The sequence below is a fragment of the Taudactylus pleione genome, unplaced genomic scaffold, assembly GCF_031769625.1.
Source record: "Taudactylus pleione unplaced genomic scaffold, aTauple2 ptg000070l, whole genome shotgun sequence".
NCBI classification, from domain to species: domain Eukaryota; kingdom Metazoa; phylum Chordata; class Amphibia; order Anura; family Myobatrachidae; genus Taudactylus; species Taudactylus pleione.
This window is the reverse complement of record NW_028284472.1, coordinates 2,109,561-2,129,184: the sequence shown is the minus strand read 5'-3', so window position 1 is coordinate 2,129,184 and position 19,624 is coordinate 2,109,561. Positions and strand designations below refer to the sequence as shown.

Here is a 19,624-nt window from a genome sequence, read left to right as displayed (position 1 = left end):
TTAATAAAAGAGCGAGACAAATAATATAGCAAAACTAATTGATTAAGATTGAGAGACAAGTTCAAACACTTTGTGAACAAAAGGAGGATGGACATGGGCTTGGAGGGCAAGCACTTAATGATATATCAAAGCATGGAATGATGACAACATATCAACTCTACATGGATTGTCTGGTGAAGCATTAGCTAGCAGTGGCCAAGAGGCAGTCTTAGCATGCATCCTTTGTTCCCTTCTTCTAAGTTCTGACACTGATGACCAAACAGAATGTAAGACAGCCCTCTAGTTAGCAAAACTTGATAAATATCCACACCATTCATTAGTAAAAGTAGGGGATTCTGATGATAAACCAGTCTCTGATGGAGAACTTTAAGAGCATTACAATGTTTGGAATGGGCTTCTACTTGCATTCTCATCACCCATGAAAACCATAAAGTCCTTGCAGTCAAGCATGGTATAATGGTTATGCTTCCATCCTCTAAGATATCCCTAATAACACTGAAAAGTAGTAAATCTCTAGTGAAATGTAAAGCTGCAATCACTTGCGCCTAAAAAAATAGCAGCTCATAGGGGATGTAGCTCAGTGGTAGAGCGCATGCTTCGCATGTATGAGGCCCCGGTTTCAATCCCCGGCATCTCCAAGTTTTACAAAATACAGCTTTTTACCATATGTAAACTCTCTAGTAGAGCCAAAGAAAACAAGCAAACCAATAAAAGTACTCTACAGCAATAGTCAAAGTTGAATACAAATCATAAAAAATCAATCAAATATGATTATATTCATCATCTTCTTCATTCCATTTTTCAAAGTTAAGTTCCCATTGAATGCTTATTGCCATTCTCCTACACTGAGGGAAAACTTATGGTAAGTAGGAAATAGATTTTTTATTTTCAGTGTGACCTGAAGGCGACAACTCAAGCAAAGTTTAATAAAAGAGCGAGACAAATAATATAGCAAAACTAAATGATTAAGATTGAGAGACAAGTTCAAACACTTTGTGAACAAAAAGAGGATGGACATGGGCTTGGAGGGCAAGCACTTAATGAAATTTCAAAGCATGGAATGATGACAACATATCAACTCTACATAGATTGTCTGGTGAAGCATTAGCTAGCTGTGGCCAAGAGGCAGTCTTAGCATGCATCCTTTGTGCCCTTCTGCTAAGTTCTGACACTGATGACCAAACAGAATGTAAGACAGCCCTCTAGTTAGCAAAACTTGATCAATATCCACACCATTCATTAGTAAAAGTAGGGGATTCTGATGATGAACCAGTCTCTGATATAGAACTTTAAGAGCATTCCAATGTTCGGAATGGGCATCTACTTGCATTCTCATCAGCCATGAAAACCATAAAGTCCTTGCAGTCAACCATGGTATAATGGTTATGCTTCCATCCTCTAAGATATCCCTAATAACACTGAAAAGTAGTAAATCTCTAGTGAAATGTAAAGCTGCAATCACTTGTGCATGAAAAAATAGCAGCTCATAGGGGATGTAGCTCGGTGGTAGAGCGCATGCTTCGCTTGTATAAGCCCCTGAGTTCAATCCCCAGAATCTCTAAGTTTTGCAAAATACAGCTTTTTACCATATGTAAACTCTCTAGAAGAGCCAAAGATAACAAGCAAACCAATACAAGTACACTACAGCAATAGTCAAAGTTGAATACAAATCATAAAAAATTAATCAAATATGATTATATTCATCATCTTCTTCATTCCATTTTTCAAAGTTAAGTTCCCATTGAATGCCTATTACCATTCTCCTACACTGAGGGAAAACATATGGTAAGTAGGAAATAGATTTTTTATTTTCAGTGGGAACTGAAGGCGACAACTCAAGCAAAGTTTAATAAAAGAGCGAGACAAATAATATAGCAGAACTAAATGATTAAGATTGAGAGACAAGTACAACCATTAATGAACAAAAAGAGGATGGACATGGGCTTGGAGGGCAAGCACTTAATGAAATTTCAAAGCATGGAATGATGACAACATATCAACTCTAAATAGATTGTCTGGTGAAGCATTAGCTAGCAATGCCCAAGAGGCAGTCTTAGCATGCATCCTTTGTGCCCTTCTGCTAAGTTCAGACACTGATGACCAAACAGAATGTAAGACAGCCCTCTAGTTAGCAAAACTTGATCAATATCCACACCATTCATTAGTAAAAGTTGGGGATTCTGATGATAAACCAGTCTCTGATGGAGAACTTTAAGAGCATTCCAGTGTTTGGAAGGGGCATCTACTTGCATTCTCATTAGCCATGAAAACCATAAAGTCCTTGCAGTCAAGCATGGTATAATAATTATGCTTCCATCCTCTAAGATATCCCTAATAACACTGAAAAGTAGTAAATCTCTAGTGAAATGTAAAGCTGCAATCACTTGTGCATAAAAAAATAGCAGCTCATAGGGGATGTAGCTCAATGGTAGAGCGCATGCTTCGCATGTTTGAGGCCCCGGATTCAATCCCCGGCATCTCCAAGTTTTACAAAATACAGCTTTTTACCATATGTAAACTCTCTAGTAGAGCCAAAGAAAACAAGCAAACCAATAAAAGTACTCTACAGCAATAGTCAAAGTTGAATACAAATCATAAAAAATCAATCAAATATGATTATATTCATCATCTTCTTCATTCCAGTTTTCAAAGTTAAGTACCTATTGAATGCCTATTGCCATTCTCCTACACTGAGGGAAAACATATGGTAAGTAGGAAATAGATTTTTTATTTTCAGTGGGAACTGAAGGCGACTACCTGAGCAAAGTTTATTAAAAGGATGAGACAAATAATATAGCAAAACTAATTGTTTAAGATTGAAAGACAAGTTCAAACACTTTGTGAACAAAAAGAGGATGGACATTGGCTTGGAGGGCAAGTACTTAATGAAATTTCAAAGCATGGAATGATGACAACATATGAACTCTACTTAGATTGTCTGGTGAAGCATTAGCTAGCAATGCCCAAGAGGCAGTCATAGCATGCATCCTTTGTGCCCTTCTACTAAGTTCTGACACTGATGACCAAACAGAATGTAAGACAGCCCTCTAGTTAGCAAAACTTGATCAATATCCACACCATTCATTAGTAAAAGTAGGGGATTCTGATGATAAACCAGTCTCTTATGGAGAACTTTAAGAGCATTCCAATGCTTGGAATGGGCTTCTACTTGCATTCTCATCACCCATGAAAACCATAAAGTCCTTGCAGTCAAGCATGGTATAATGGTTATGCTTCCATCCTCTAAGATATCCCTAATAACACTGAAAAGTAGTAAATCTGTAGTGAAATGTAAAGCTGCAATCACTTGTGCATAAAAAAATAGCAGCTCATAGGGGATGTAGCTCAGTGGTAGAGTGCATGCTTCGCATGTATGAGGCCCCGGTTTCAATCCCCGGCATCTCCAAGTTTTACAAAATACAGCTTTTTACCATATGTAAACTCTCTAGTAGAGCCAAAGAAAACAAGCAAACCAATAAAAGTACTCTACAGCAATAGTCAAAGTTGAATACAAATCATAAAAAATCAATCAAATATGATTATATTCATCATCTTCTTCATTCCATTTTTCAAAGTTAAGTTCCCATTGAATGCTTATTGCCATTCTCCTACACTGAGGGAAAACTTATGGTAAGTAGGAAATAGATTTTTTATTTTCAGTGGGAACTGAAGGCGACAACTCAAGCAAAGTTTAATAAAAGAGCGAGACAAATAATATAGCAAAACTAATTGATTAAGATTGAGAGACAAGTTCAAACACTTTGTGAAGAAAAAGAGGACGGACATGGAATTGGAGGGCAAGCACTTAATGATATTTTAAAGCATGGAATGATGACAACATATCAACTCTACATAGATTGTCTGGTGAAGCATTAGCTAGCAGTGGCCAAGAGGCAGTCTTAGCATGCATCCTTTGTGCCCTTCTGCTAAGTTCTGACACTGATGACCAAACAGAATGTAAGACAGCCCTCTAGTTAGCAAAACTTGATCAATATCCACACCATTCATTAGTAAAAGTAGGTGATTCTGATGATGAACCAGTCTCTTATGGAGAAATTTAAGAGCATTCCAATGTTCGGAATGGGCATCTACTTGCATTCTCATCAGCCATGAAAACCATAAAGTCCTTGAAGTCAAGCATGGTATAATGGTTATCCTTCCATCCTCTAAGATATCACTAATAACACTGAAAAGTAGTAAATCTCTAGTGAATTGTAAAGCTGCAATCACTTATGCATCAGAAAATAGCAGCTCATAGGGGATGTAGCTCGGTGGTAGAGCGCATGCTTCGCTTGTATAAGCTCCTGAGTTCAATCCCCAGAATCTCTAAGTTTTGCACAATACAGCTTTTTACCATATGTAAACTCTCTAGAAGAGCCAAAGATAACAAGCAAACCAATACAAGAACTCTACAGCAATAGTCAAAGTTGAATACAAATCATAAAAAATTAATCAAATATGATTATATTCATCATCTTCTTCATTCCATTTTTCAAAGTTAAGTTCCCATTGAATGCCTATTGCCATTCTCCTACACTGAGGGAAAACATATGGTAAGTAGGAAATAGATTTTTTATTTTCAGTGGGAACTGAAGGCGACTACCCGAGCAAAGTTTAATAAAAGAGCGAGACAAATAATATAGCATAACTAAATGATTAAGATTGAGAGACAAGTTTAACCACTTTATGAACAAAAAGAGGATGGACATGGGCTTGGAGGGCAGACACTTAATGAAATTTCAAAGCATGGAATGATGACAACATATCAACTCTACATAGATTGCCTGGTGAAGCATTAGCTAGCAATGCCCAAGATGCAGTCTTAGCATGCATCCTTTGTGCCCTTCTGCTAAGTTCTGACACTGATGACCAAACAGAATGTAAGACAGCCCTCTAGTTAGCAAAACTTGATCAATATCCACACCATTCAATAGTAAAAGTAGGGGATTCTGATGATAAACCAGTCTCTGATGGAGAACTTTAAGAGCATTCCAGTGTTTGGAATGGGCATCTACTTGCATTCTCATCAGCCATGAAAACCATAAAGTCCTTGCAGTCAAGCATGGTATAATGGTTATGCTTCCATCCTCTAAGATATCCCTAATAACACTGAAAAGTAGTAAATCTCTAGTGAATTGTAAAGCTGCAATCACTTAGGCATCAGAAAATAGCAGCTCATATGGGATGTAGCTCGGTGGTAGAGCGCATGCTTCGCTTGTATAAGCTCCTGAGTTCAATCCCCAGAATCTCCAAGTTTTGCAAAATACAGCTTTTTACCATATGTAAACTCTCTAGAAGAGCCAATGATAACAACAAACCAATACAAGTACTCTACAGCAATAGTCAAAGTTGAATACAAATCATAAAAAATTAATCAAATATGATTATATTCATCATTTTCTTCATTCCATTTTTCAAAGTTAAGTTCCCATTGAATGCCTATTGCCATTCTCCTACACTGAGTGAAAACATATGGTAAGTAGGAATTAGATTTTTTATTCTCAGTGGGAACTGAAGGCGACTACCTGAGCAAAGTTTAATAAAAGAGCGAGACAAATAATATAGCAGAACTAAATGATTAAGATTGAGAGACAAGTACAACCATTAATGAACAAAAAGAGGATGGACATGGGCTTGGAGGGCAAGCACTTAATGAAATTTCAATGCATGGAATGATGACAACATATCAACTCTAAATAGATTGTCTGGTGAAGCATTAGCTAGCAATGCCCAAGAGGAAGTCTTAGCATGCATCCTTTGTGCCCTTCTGCTAAGTTCAGACACTGATGACCAAACAGAATGTAAGACAGCCCTCTAGTTAGCAAAACTTGATCAATATCCACACCATTCATTAGTAAAAGTAGGGGATTCTGATGATAAACCAGTCTCTGATGGAGAACTTTAAGAGCATTCCAGTGTTTGGAAGGGGCATCTACTTGCATTCTCATCAGCCATGAAAACCATAAAGTCCTTGCAGTCAAGCATGGTATAATAATTATGCTTCCATCCTCTAAGATATCCCTAATAACACTGAAAAGTAGTAAATCTCTAGTGAAATGTAAAGCTGCAATCACTTGTGCATAAAAAAATAGCAGCTCATAGGGGATGTAGCTCAATGGTAGAGCACATGCTTCGCATGTTTGAGGCCCCGGATTCAATCCCCGGCATCTCCAAGTTTTACAAAATACAGCTTTTTACCATATGTAAACTCTCTAGTAGAGCCAAAGAAAACAAGCAAACCAATAAAAGTACTCTACAGCAATAGTCAAAGTTGAATACAAATCATAAAAAATCAATCAAATATGATTATATTCATCATCTTCTTCATTCCAGTTTTCAAAGTTAAGTAACTATTGAATGCCTATTGCCATTCTCCTACACTGAGGGAAAACATATGGTAAGTAGGAAGAAGATTTTTTATTTTCAGTGGGAACTGAAGGCGACTACCTGAGCAAAGTTTAATAAAAGAGCGAGACAAATAATATAGCATAACTAAATGATTAAGATTGAGAGACAAGTTCAAACACTTTATGAACAAAAAGAGGATGGACATGGGCTTGGAGGGCAAGCACTTAATGATAATTCAAAGCATGGAATGATGACAACATATCAACTCTACATAGATTGACTGGTGAAGCATTAGCTAGCAGTGGCCAAGAGGCAGTCTTAGCATGCATCCTTTGTGCCCTTCTGCTAAGTTCTGACACTGATGACCAAACAGAATGTAAGACAGCCCTCTAGTTAGCAAAACTTGATCAATATCCACACCATTCTTTAGTAAAAGTAGGGGATTCTGATGATGAACCAGTCTCTGATGGAGAACTTTAAGAGCATTCCAATGTTCGGAATGGGCATCTACTTGCATTCTCATCAGCCATGAAAACCATAAAGTCCTTGAAGTCAAGCATGGTATAATGGTTATCCTTCCATCCTCTAAGACATCACTAATAACACTGAAAAGTAGTAAATCGCTAGTGAATTGTAAAGCTGCAATCACTTATGCATCAGAAAATAGCAGCTCATAGGGGATGTAGCTCGGTGGTAGAGCGCATGCTTCGCTTGTATAAGCTCCTAAGTTCAATCCCCAGAATCTCTAAGTTTTGCAAAATACAGCTTTTTACCATATGTAAACTCTCTAGAAGAGCCAAAGATAACAAGCAAACCAATACAAGAACTCAACAGCAATAGTCAAAGTTGAATACAAATCATAAAAAATTAATCAAATATGATTATATTCATCATCTTCTTCATTCCATTTTTCAAAGTTAATTTCGCATTGAATGCCTATTGCCATTCTCCTACACTGAGGGAAAACATATGGTAAGTAGGAAATAGATTTTTTATTTTCAGTGGGAACTGAAGGCGACTACCCGAGCAAAGTTTAATAAAAGAGCGAGACAAATAATATAGCATAACTAAATGATTAAGATTGAGAGACAAGTTTAACCACTTTATGAACAAAAAGAGGATGGACATGGGCTTGGAGGGCAGACACTTAATGAAATTTCAATGCATGGAATGATGACAACATATCAACTCTACATAAATTGCCTGCTGAAGCATTAGCTAGCAATGCCCAAGAGGCAGTCTTAGCATGCATCCTTTGTGCCCTTCTGCTAAGTTCTGACACTGATGACCAAACAGAATGTAAGACAGCCCTCTAGTTTGCAAAACTTGATCAATATCCACACCATTCAATAGTAAAAGTAGGGGATTCTGATGATAAACCAGTCTCTGATGGAGAACTTTAAGAGCATTCCAGTGTTTGGAATGGTCATCTACTTGCATTCTCATCAGCCATGAAAACCATAAAGTCCTTGCAGTCAAGCATGGTATAATGGTTATGCTTCCATCCTCTAAGATATCCCTAATAACACTGAAAAGTAGTAAATCTCTAGTAAAATATAAAGCTGCAATCACTTGTGCATAAAAAAATAGCAGCTCATAGGGGATGTAGCTCAGTGGTAGAGCGCATGCTTCGCATGTATGAGGCCCTGGTTTCAATCCCCGGCATCTCCAAGTTTTACAAAATACAGCTTTTTACCATATGTAAACTCTCTAGTAGAGCCAAAGAAAACAAGCAAACCAATAAAAGTACTCTACAGCAATAGTCAAAGTTGAATACAAATCATAAAAAATCAATCAAATATGATTATATTCATCATCTTCTTCATTCCATTTTTCAAAGTTAAGTTCCCATTGAATGCCTATTGCCATTCTCCTACACTGAGGGAAAACATATGGTAAGTAGGAAATAGATTTTTTATTCTCAGTGGGAACTGAAGGCGACTACCCGAGCAAAGTTTAATAAAAGAGCGAGACAAATAATATAGCAAAAATAATTGATTAAGATTGAGAGACAAGTTCAAACACTTTGTGAACAAAAAGAGGATGGACATTGGCTTGGAGGGCAAGTACTTAATGAAATTTCAAAGCATGGAATGATGACAACATATGAACTCTACTTAGATTGTCTGGTGAAGCATTAGCTAGCAATGCCCAAGAGGAAGTCTTAGCATGCATCCTTTGTGCCCTTCTGCTAAGTTCAGACACTGATGACCAAACAGAATGTAAGACAGCCCTCTAGTTAGCAAAACTTGATCAATATCCACACCATTCATTAGTAAAAGTAGGGGATTCTGATGATAAACCAGTCTCTGATGGAGAACTTTAAGAGCATTCCAGTGTTTGGAAGGGGCATCTACTTGCATTCTCATCAGCCATGAAAACCATAAAGTCCTTGCAGTCAAGCATGGTATAATAATTATGCTTCCATCCTCTAAGATATCCCTAATAACACTGAAAAGTAGTAAATCTCTAGTGAAATGTAAAGCTGCAATCACTTGTGCATAAAAAAATAGCAGCTCATAGGGGATGTAGCTCAATGGTAGAGCACATGCTTCGCATGTTTGAGGCCCCGGATTCAATCCCCGGCATCTCCAAGTTTTACAAAATACAGCTTTTTACCATATGTAAACTCTCTAGTAGAGCCAAAGAAAACAAGCAAACCAATAAAAGTACTCTACAGCAATAGTCAAAGTTGAATACAAATCATAAAAAATCAATCAAATATGATTATATTCATCATCTTCTTCATTCCAGTTTTCAAAGTTAAGTAACTATTGAATGCCTATTGCCATTCTCCTACACTGAGGGAAAACATATGGTAAGTAGGAAGAAGATTTTTTATTTTCAGTGGGAACTGAAGGCGACTACCTGAGCAAAGTTTAATAAAAGAGCGAGACAAATAATATAGCATAACTAAATGATTAAGATTGAGAGACAAGTTCAAACACTTTATGAACAAAAAGAGGATGGACATGGGCTTGGAGGGCAAGCACTTAATGATAATTCAAAGCATGGAATGATGACAACATATCAACTCTACATAGATTGACTGGTGAAGCATTAGCTAGCAGTGGCCAAGAGGCAGTCTTAGCATGCATCCTTTGTGCCCTTCTGCTAAGTTCTGACACTGATGACCAAACAGAATGTAAGACAGCCCTCTAGTTAGCAAAACTTGATCAATATCCACACCATTCTTTAGTAAAAGTAGGGGATTCTGATGATGAACCAGTCTCTGATGGAGAACTTTAAGAGCATTCCAATGTTCGGAATGGGCATCTACTTGCATTCTCATCAGCCATGAAAACCATAAAGTCCTTGAAGTCAAGCATGGTATAATGGTTATCCTTCCATCCTCTAAGACATCACTAATAACACTGAAAAGTAGTAAATCGCTAGTGAATTGTAAAGCTGCAATCACTTATGCATCAGAAAATAGCAGCTCATAGGGGATGTAGCTCGGTGGTAGAGCGCATGCTTCGCTTGTATAAGCTCCTAAGTTCAATCCCCAGAATCTCTAAGTTTTGCAAAATACAGCTTTTTACCATATGTAAACTCTCTAGAAGAGCCAAAGATAACAAGCAAACCAATACAAGAACTCAACAGCAATAGTCAAAGTTGAATACAAATCATAAAAAATTAATCAAATATGATTATATTCATCATCTTCTTCATTCCATTTTTCAAAGTTAATTTCGCATTGAATGCCTATTGCCATTCTCCTACACTGAGGGAAAACATATGGTAAGTAGGAAATAGATTTTTTATTTTCAGTGGGAACTGAAGGCGACTACCCGAGCAAAGTTTAATAAAAGAGCGAGACAAATAATATAGCATAACTAAATGATTAAGATTGAGAGACAAGTTTAACCACTTTATGAACAAAAAGAGGATGGACATGGGCTTGGAGGGCAGACACTTAATGAAATTTCAATGCATGGAATGATGACAACATATCAACTCTACATAAATTGCCTGCTGAAGCATTAGCTAGCAATGCCCAAGAGGCAGTCTTAGCATGCATCCTTTGTGCCCTTCTGCTAAGTTCTGACACTGATGACCAAACAGAATGTAAGACAGCCCTCTAGTTTGCAAAACTTGATCAATATCCACACCATTCAATAGTAAAAGTAGGGGATTCTGATGATAAACCAGTCTCTGATGGAGAACTTTAAGAGCATTCCAGTGTTTGGAATGGTCATCTACTTGCATTCTCATCAGCCATGAAAACCATAAAGTCCTTGCAGTCAAGCATGGTATAATGGTTATGCTTCCATCCTCTAAGATATCCCTAATAACACTGAAAAGTAGTAAATCTCTAGTAAAATATAAAGCTGCAATCACTTGTGCATAAAAAAATAGCAGCTCATAGGGGATGTAGCTCAGTGGTAGAGCGCATGCTTCGCATGTATGAGGCCCTGGTTTCAATCCCCGGCATCTCCAAGTTTTACAAAATACAGCTTTTTACCATATGTAAACTCTCTAGTAGAGCCAAAGAAAACAAGCAAACCAATAAAAGTACTCTACAGCAATAGTCAAAGTTGAATACAAATCATAAAAAATCAATCAAATATGATTATATTCATCATCTTCTTCATTCCATTTTTCAAAGTTAAGTTCCCATTGAATGCCTATTGCCATTCTCCTACACTGAGGGAAAACATATGGTAAGTAGGAAATAGATTTTTTATTCTCAGTGGGAACTGAAGGCGACTACCCGAGCAAAGTTTAATAAAAGAGCGAGACAAATAATATAGCAAAAATAATTGATTAAGATTGAGAGACAAGTTCAAACACTTTGTGAACAAAAAGAGGATGGACATGGGCTTGGAGGGCAAGCACTTAATGATATATCAAAGCATGGAATGATGACAACATATCAACTCTACATGGATTGTCTGGTGAAGCATTAGCTAGCAGTGGCCAAGAGGCAGTCTTAGCATGCATCCTTTGTTCCCTTCTTCTAAGTTCTGACACTGATGACCAAACAGAATGTAAGACAGCCCTCTAGTTAGCAAAACTTGATAAATATCCACACCATTCATTAGTAAAAGTAGGGGATTCTGATGATAAACCAGTCTCTGATGGAGAACTTTAAGAGCATTACAATGTTTGGAATGGGCTTCTACTTGCATTCTCATCACCCATGAAAACCATAAAGTCCTTGCAGTCAAGCATGGTATAATGGTTATGCTTCCATCCTCTAAGATATCACTAATAACACTGAAAAGTAGTAAATCTCTAGTGAAATGTAAAGCTGCAATCACTTGCGCATAAAAAAATAGCAGCTCATAGGGGATGTAGCTCAGTGGTAGAGCGCATGCTTCGCATGTATGAGGCCCCGGTTTCAATCCCCGGCATCTCCAAGTTTTACAAAATACAGCTTTTTACCATATGTAAACTCTCTAGTAGAGCCAAAGAAAACAAGCAAAGCAATAAAAGTACTCTACAGCAATAGTCAAAGTTGAATACAAATCATAAAAAATCAATCAAATATGATTATATTCATCATCTTCTTCATTCCATTTTTCAAAGTTAAGTTCCCATTGAATGCTTATTGCCATTCTCCTACACTGAGGGAAAACTTATGGTAAGTAGGAAATAGATTTTTTATTTTCAGTGGGACCTGAAGGCGACAACTCAAGCAAAGTTTAATAAAAGAGCGAGACAAATAATATAGCAAAACTAATTGATTAAGATTGAGAGACAAGTTCAAACACTTTGTGAACAAAAAGAGGATGGACATGGTCTTGGAGGGCAAGCACTTAATGAAATTTCAAAGCATGGAATGATGACAACATATCAACTCTACATAGATTGTCTGGTGAAGCATTAGCTAGCTGTGGCCAAGAGGCAGTCTTAGCATGCATCCTTTGTGCCCTTCTGCTAAGTTCTGACACTGATGACCAAACAGAATGTAAGACAGCCCTCTAGTTAGCAAAACTTGATCAATATCCACACCATTCATTAGTAAAAGTAGGGGATTCTGATGATGAACCAGTCTCTGATGGAGAACTTTAAGAGCATTCCAATGTTCGGAATGGGCATCTACTTGCATTCTCATCAGCCATGAAAACCATAAAGTCCTTGCAGTCAACCATGGTATAATGGTTATGCTTCCATCCTCTAAGATATCCCTAATAACACTGAAAAGTAGTAAATCTCTAGTGAAATGTAAAGCTGCAATCACTTGTGCATAAAAAAATAGCAGCTCATAGGGGATGTAGCTCGGTGGTAGAGCGCATGCTTCGCTTGTATAAGCCCCTGAGTTCAATCCCCAGAATCTCTAAGTTTTGCAAAATACAGCTTTTTACCATATGTAAACTCTCTAGAAGAGCCAAAGATAACAAGCAAACCAATACAGGTACTCTACAGCAATAGTCAAAGTTGAATACAAATCATAAAAAATCAATCAAATATGATTATATTCATCATCTTCTTCATTCCAGTTTTCAAAGTTAAGTTCCCATTGAATGCCTATTACCATTCTCCTACACTGAGGGAAAACATATGGTAAGTAGGAAATAGATTTTTTATTTTCAGTGGGAACTGAAGGCGACAACTCAAGCAAAGTTTAATAAAAGAGCGAGACAAATAATATAGCAGAACTAAATGATTAAGATTGAGAGACAAGTACAACCATTAATGAACAAAAAGAGGATGGACATGGGCTTGGAGGGCAAGCACTTAATGAAATTTCAAAGCATGGAATGATGACAACATATCAACTCTAAATAGATTGTCTGGTGAAGCATTAGCTAGCAATGCCCAAGAGGCAGTCTTAGCATGCATCCTTTGTGCCCTTCTGCTAAGTTCAGACACTGATGACCAAACAGAATGTAAGACAGCCCTCTAGTTAGCAAAACTTGATCAATATCCACACCATTCATTAGTAAAAGTTGGGGATTCTGATGATAAACCAGTCTCTGATGGAGAACTTTAAGAGCATTCCAGTGTTTGGAAGGGGCATCTACTTGCATTCTCATCAGCCATGAAAACCATAAAGTCCTTGCAGTCAAGCATGGTATAATAATTATGCTTCCATCCTCTAAGATATCCCTAATAACACTGAAAAGTAGTAAATCTCTAGTGAAATGTAAAGCTGCAATCACTTGTGCATAAAAAAATAGCAGCTCATAGGGGATGTAGCTCAATGGTAGAGCGCATGCTTCGCATGTTTGAGGCCCCGGATTCAATCCCCGGCATCTCCAAGTTTTACAAAATACAGCTTTTTACCATATGTAAACTCTCTAGTAGAGCCAAAGAAAACAAGCAAACCAATAAAAGTACTCTACAGCAATAGTCAAAGTTGAATACAAATCATAAAAAATCAATCAAATATGATTATATTCATCATCTTCTTCATTCCAGTTTTAAAAGTTAAGTACCTATTGAATGCCTATTGCCATTCTCCTACACTGAGGGAAAACATATGGTAAGTAGGAAATAGATTTTTAATTTTCAGTGGGAACTGAAGGCGACTACCTGAGCAAAGTTTATTAAAAAGATGAGACAAATAATATAGCAAAACTAATTGTTTAAGATTGAAAGACAAGTTCAAACACTTTGTGAACAAAAAGAGGATGGACATTGGCTTGGAGAGCAAGTACTTAATGAAATTTCAAAGCATGGAATGATGACAACATATGAACTCTACTTAGATTGTCTGGTGAAGCATTAGCTAGCAATGCCCAAGAGGCAGTCATAGCATGCATCCTTTGTGCCCTTCTACTAAGTTCTGACACTGATGACCAAACAGAATGTAAGACAGCCCTCTAGTTAGCAAAACTTGATCAATATCCACACCATTCATTAGTAAAAGTAGGGGATTCTGATGATAAACCAGTCTCTTATGGAGAACTTTAAGAGCATTCCAATGCTTGGAATGGGCTTCTACTTGCATTCTCATCACCCATGAAAACCATAAAGTCCTTGCAGTCAAACATGGTATAATGGTTATGCTTCCATCCTCTAAGATATCCCTAATAACACTGAAAAGTAGTAAATCTGTAGTGAAATGTAAAGCTGCAATCACTTGTGCATAAAAAAATAGCAGCTCATAGGGGATGTAGCTCAGTGGTAGAGTGCATGCTTCGCATGTATGAGGCCCCGGTTTCAATCCCCGGCATCTCCAAGTTTTACAAAATACAGCTTTTTACCATATGTAAACTCTCTAGTAGAGCCAAAGAAAACAAGCAAACCAATAAAAGTACTCTACAGCAATAGTCAAAGTTGAATACAAATCATAAAAAATCAATCAAATATGATTATATTCATCATCTTCTTCATTCCATTTTTCAAAGTTAAGTTCCCATTGAATGCTTATTGCCATTCTCCTACACTGAGGGAAAACTTATGGTAAGTAGGAAATAGATTTTTTATTTTCAGTGGGAACTGAAGGCGACAACTCAAGCAAAGTTTAATAAAAGAGCGAGACAAATAATATAGCAAAACTAATTGATTAAGATTGAGAGACAAGTTCAAACACTTTGTGAAGAAAAAGAGGACGGACATGGACTTGGAGGGCAAGCACTTAATGATATTTTAAAGCATGGAATGATGACAACATATCAACTCTACATAGATTGTCTGGTGAAGCATTAGCTAGCAGTGGCCAAGAGGCAGTCTTAGCATGCATCCTTTGTGCCCTTCTGCTAAGTTCTGACACTGATGACCAAACAGAATGTAAGACAGCCCTCTAGTTAGCAAAACTTGATCAATATCCACACCATTCATTAGTAAAAGTAGGGGATTCTGATGATGAACCAGTCTCTTATGGAGAAATTTAAGAGCATTCCAATGTTCGGAATGGGCATCTACTTGCATTCTCATCAGCCATGAAAACCATAAAGTCCTTGAAGTCAAGCATGGTATAATGGTTATCCTTCCATCCTCTAAGATATCACTAATAACACTGAAAAGTAGTAAATCTCTAGTGAATTGTAAAGCTGCAATCACTTATGCATCAGAAAATAGCAGTTCATAGGGGATGTAGCTCGGTGGTAGAGCGCATGCTTTGCTTGTATAAGCTCCTGAGTTCAATCCCCAGAATCTCTAAGTTTTGCACAATACAGCTTTTTACCATATGTAAACTCTCTAGAAGAGCCAAAGATAACAAGCAAACCAATACAAGAACTCTACAGCAATAGTCAAAGTTGAATACAAATCATAAAAAATTAATCAAATATGATTATATTCATCATCTTCTTCATTCCATTTTTCAAAGTTAAGTTCCCATTGAATGCCTATTGCCATTCTCCTACACTGAGGGAATACATATGGTAAGTAGGAAATAGATTTTTTATTTTCAGTGGGAACTGAAGGCGACTACCCGAGCAAAGTTTAATAAAAGAGCGAGACAAATAATATAGCATAACTAAATGATTAAGATTGAGAGACAAGTTTAACCACTTTATGAACAAAAAGAGGATGGACATGGGCTTGGAGGGCAGACACTTAATGAAATTTCAAAGCATGGAATGATGACAACATATCAACTCTACATAGATTGCCTGGTGAAGCATTAGCTAGCAATGCCCAAGATGCAGTCTTAGCATGCATCCTTTGTGCCCTTCTGCTAAGTTCTGACACTGATGACCAAACAGAATGTAAGACAGCCCTCTAGTTAGCAAAACTTGATCAATATCCACACCATTCAATAGTAAAAGTAGGGGATTCTGATGATAAACCAGTCTCTGATGGAGAACTTTAAGAGCATTCCAGTGTTTGGAATGGGCATCTACTTGCATTCTCATCAGCCATGAAAACCATAAAGTCCTTGCAGTCAAGCATGGTATAATGGTTATGCTTCCATCCTCTAAGATATCCCTAATAACACTGAAAAGTAGTAAATCTCTAGTGAATTGTAAAGCTGCAATCACTTAGGCATCAGAAAATAGCAGCTCATATGGGATGTAGCTCGGTGGTAGAGCGCATGCTTCGCTTGTATAAGCTCCTGAGTTCAATCCCCAAAATCTCCAAGTTTTGCAAAATACAGCTTTTTACCATATGTAAACTCTCTAGAAGAGCCAATGATAACAACAAACCAATACAAGTACTCTACAGCAATAGTCAAAGTTGAATACAAATCATAAAAAATTAATCAAATATGATTATATTCATCATTTTCTTCATTCCATTTTTCAAAGTTAAGTTCCCATTGAATGCCTATTGCCATTCTCCTACACTGAGTGAAAACATATGGTAAGTAGGAATTAGATTTTTTATTCTCAGTGGGAACTGAAGGCGACTACCTGAGCAAAGTTTAATAAAAGAGCGAGACAAATAATATAGCAGAACTAAATGATTAAGATTGAGAGACAAGTTCAACCACTTTATGAACAAAAAGAGGATGGACATGGGCTTGGAGGGCAAGCACTTAATGAAATTTCAAAGCATGGAATGATGACAACATATCAACTCTACATAGATTGTCTGGTGAAGCATTAGCTAGCAATGCCCAAGAGGCAGTCTTAGCATGCATCCTTTGTGCCCTTCTGCTAAGTTCTGACACTGATGACCAAACAGAATGTAAGACAGCCCTCTAGTTAGCAAAACTTGATCAATATCCACACCATTCATTAGTAAAAGTAGGGGATTCTGCTGATAAACCAGTCTCTGATGGAGAACTTTATGAGCATTCCAGGGTTTGGAATGGGCATCTACTTGCATTCTCATCAGCCGTGAAAACCATAAAGTCCTTGCAGTCAAGCATGGTATAATGGTTATGCTTCCATCCTCTAAGATATCCCTAATAACACTGAAAAGTAGTAAATCTCTAGTAAAATATAAAGCTGCAATCACTTGTGCATAAAAAAATAGCAGCTCATAGGGGATGTAGCTCAGTGGTAGAACGCATGCTTCGCATGTATGAGGCCCCGGATTCAATCCCCGGCATCTCCAAGTTTTACAAAATACAGCTTTTTACCATATGTAAACTCTCTAGTAGAGCCAAAGAAAACAAACAAACCAATAAAAGTACTCTACAGCAATAGTCAAAGTTGAATACAAATCATAAAAAATCAATCAAATATGATTATATTCATCATCTTCTTCATTCCATTTTTCAAAGTTAAGTTCCCATTGAATGCCTATTGCCATTCTCCTACACTGAGGGAAAACATATGGTAAGTAGGAAATAGATTTTTTATTTTCAGTGGGAACTGAAGGCGACTACCCGAGCAAAGTTTAATAAAAGAGCGAGACAAATAATATAGCAAAACTAATTGATTAAGATTGAGAGACAAGTTCAAACACTTTGTGAACAAAAAGAGGATGGACATGGGCTTGGAGGGCAAGCACTTAATGATATATCAAAGCATGGAATGATGTCAACATATCAACTCTACATGGATTGTCTGGTGAAGCATTAGCTAGCAGTGGTCAAGAGGCAGTCTTAGCATGCATCCTTTGTGCCCTTCTGCTAAGTTCTGACACTGATGACCAAACAGAATGTAAGACAGACCTCTAGTTAGCAAAACTTGATCAATATCCACACCATTCATTAGTAAAAGTAGGGGATTCTGATGATAAACCAGTCTCTGATGGAGAACTTTATGAGCATTCCAGGGTTTGGAATGGGCATCTACTTGCATTCTCATCAGCCGTGAAAACCATAAAGTCCTTGCAGTCAAGCATGGTATAATGGTTATGCTTCCATCCTCTAAGATATCCCTAATAACACTGAAAAGTAGTAAATCTCTAGTAAAATATAAAGCTGCAATCACTTGTGCATAAAAAAATAGCAGCTCATAGGGGATGTAGCTCAGTGGTAGAGCGCATGCTTCGCATGTATGAGGCCCCGGTTTCAATCCCCGGCATCTCCAAATTTTACAAAATACAGCTTTTTACCATATTTAAACTCTCTAGTAGAGCCAAAGAAAACAAGCAAACCAATAAAAGTACTCTACAGCAATAGTCAAAGTTGAATACAAATCATAAAAAATCAATCAAATATGATTATATTCATTATCTTCTTCATTCCATTGTTCAAAGTTAAGTTCCCATTGAATGCTTATTGCCATTCTCCTACACTGAGGGTAAACTTATGGTAAGTAGGAAATAGATTTTTTATTTTCAGTGGGAACTGAAGGCGACAACTCAAGCAAAGTTTAATAAAAGAGCGAGACAAATAATATAGCAAAACTAATTGATTAAGATTGAGAGACAAGTTCAAACACTTTGTGAACAAAAAGAGGATGGACATGGGCTTGGAGGGCAAGCACTTAATGAAATTTCAAAGCATGGAATGATGACAACATATCAAATCTACATAGATTGTCTGGTGAAGCATTAGCTAGCAGTGGCGAAGAGGCAGTCTTAGCATGCATCCTTTGTGCCCTTCTGCTAAGTTCTGACACTGATGACCAAACAGAATGTAAGACAGCCCTCTAGTTAGCAAAACTTGATCAATATCCACACCATTCATTAGTAAAAGTAGGGGATTCTGATGATGAACCAGTCTCTGATGGAGAACTTTAAGAGCATTCAAGTGTTTGGAATGGGCATCTACTTGCATTCTCATCAGCCATGAAAACCATAAAGTCCTTGCAGTCAAGCATGGTATAATGGTTATGCTTCCATCCTTTAAGATATCCCTAATAGCACTGAAAAGTAGTAAATCTCTAGTGAAATGTAAAGCTGCAATCACTTGTGCATCAGAAAATAGCAGCTCATATGGGATGTAGCTCGGTGGTAGAGCGCATGCTTCGCTTGTATAAGCTCCTGAGTTCAATCCCCAGAATCTCCAAGTTTTGCATAATACAGCTTTTTACCATATGTAAACTCTCTAGAAGAGCCAATGATAACAAGCAAACCAATACAAGTACTCTACAGCAATAGTCAAAGTTGAATACAAATCATAAAAAATTAATCAAATATGATTATATTCATCATCTTCTTCATTCCATTTTTCAAAGTTAAGTTCCCATTGAATGCCTATTGCCATTCTCCTACACTGAGGGAAAACATATGGTAAGTAGGAAATAGATTTTTTATTCTCAGTGGGAACTGAAGGCGACTACCTGAGCAAAGTTTAATAAAAGAGCGAGACAAATAATATAGCAGAACTAAATGATTAAGATTGAGAGACAAGTTCAACCACTTTATGAACAAAAAGAGGATGGACATGGGTTTGGAGGGCAAGCACTTAATGAAATTTCAAAGCATGGAATGATGACAACATATCAACTCTACATAGATTGTCTGGTGAAGCATTAGCTAGCAATGCCCAAGAGGCAGTCTTAGCATGCATCCTTTGTGCCCTTCTGCTAAGTTCTGA

The 19,624-nt window shown here is 37.3% G+C and overlaps 12 non-coding genes across 12 annotated transcripts; all 12 read left to right on the top strand.

The window, feature by feature from the left end:
- Window positions 1–566: 566 nt before the first annotated feature.
- Window positions 567–638, top strand: TRNAA-CGC (transfer RNA alanine (anticodon CGC)). Its single transcript has one exon. It is a non-coding gene; the product is annotated as a tRNA-Ala (tRNA).
- Window positions 639–2,411: 1,773 nt separating this feature from the next.
- TRNAA-CGC (transfer RNA alanine (anticodon CGC)) lies at window positions 2,412–2,483 on the top strand. Its single transcript has one exon. It is a non-coding gene; the product is annotated as a tRNA-Ala (tRNA).
- Window positions 2,484–3,334: 851 nt separating this feature from the next.
- Window positions 3,335–3,406, top strand: TRNAA-CGC (transfer RNA alanine (anticodon CGC)). Its single transcript has one exon. It is a non-coding gene; the product is annotated as a tRNA-Ala (tRNA).
- A 2,695-nt stretch (window positions 3,407–6,101) lies between these two features.
- TRNAA-CGC (transfer RNA alanine (anticodon CGC)) lies at window positions 6,102–6,173 on the top strand. The gene has a single exon. It is a non-coding gene; the product is annotated as a tRNA-Ala (tRNA).
- Window positions 6,174–7,947: 1,774 nt separating this feature from the next.
- On the top strand, window positions 7,948–8,019 carry TRNAA-CGC (transfer RNA alanine (anticodon CGC)). The gene has a single exon. It is a non-coding gene; the product is annotated as a tRNA-Ala (tRNA).
- Window positions 8,020–8,870: 851 nt separating this feature from the next.
- Window positions 8,871–8,942, top strand: TRNAA-CGC (transfer RNA alanine (anticodon CGC)). Its single transcript has one exon. It is a non-coding gene; the product is annotated as a tRNA-Ala (tRNA).
- A 1,774-nt stretch (window positions 8,943–10,716) lies between these two features.
- Window positions 10,717–10,788, top strand: TRNAA-CGC (transfer RNA alanine (anticodon CGC)). Its single transcript has one exon. It is a non-coding gene; the product is annotated as a tRNA-Ala (tRNA).
- An 851-nt stretch (window positions 10,789–11,639) lies between these two features.
- Window positions 11,640–11,711, top strand: TRNAA-CGC (transfer RNA alanine (anticodon CGC)). Its single transcript has one exon. It is a non-coding gene; the product is annotated as a tRNA-Ala (tRNA).
- Window positions 11,712–13,484: 1,773 nt separating this feature from the next.
- On the top strand, window positions 13,485–13,556 carry TRNAA-CGC (transfer RNA alanine (anticodon CGC)). The gene has a single exon. It is a non-coding gene; the product is annotated as a tRNA-Ala (tRNA).
- An 851-nt stretch (window positions 13,557–14,407) lies between these two features.
- On the top strand, window positions 14,408–14,479 carry TRNAA-CGC (transfer RNA alanine (anticodon CGC)). The gene has a single exon. It is a non-coding gene; the product is annotated as a tRNA-Ala (tRNA).
- Window positions 14,480–17,175: 2,696 nt separating this feature from the next.
- TRNAA-CGC (transfer RNA alanine (anticodon CGC)) lies at window positions 17,176–17,247 on the top strand. Its single transcript has one exon. It is a non-coding gene; the product is annotated as a tRNA-Ala (tRNA).
- Window positions 17,248–18,098: 851 nt separating this feature from the next.
- TRNAA-CGC (transfer RNA alanine (anticodon CGC)) lies at window positions 18,099–18,170 on the top strand. The gene has a single exon. It is a non-coding gene; the product is annotated as a tRNA-Ala (tRNA).
- Window positions 18,171–19,624: the final 1,454 nt, after the last annotated feature.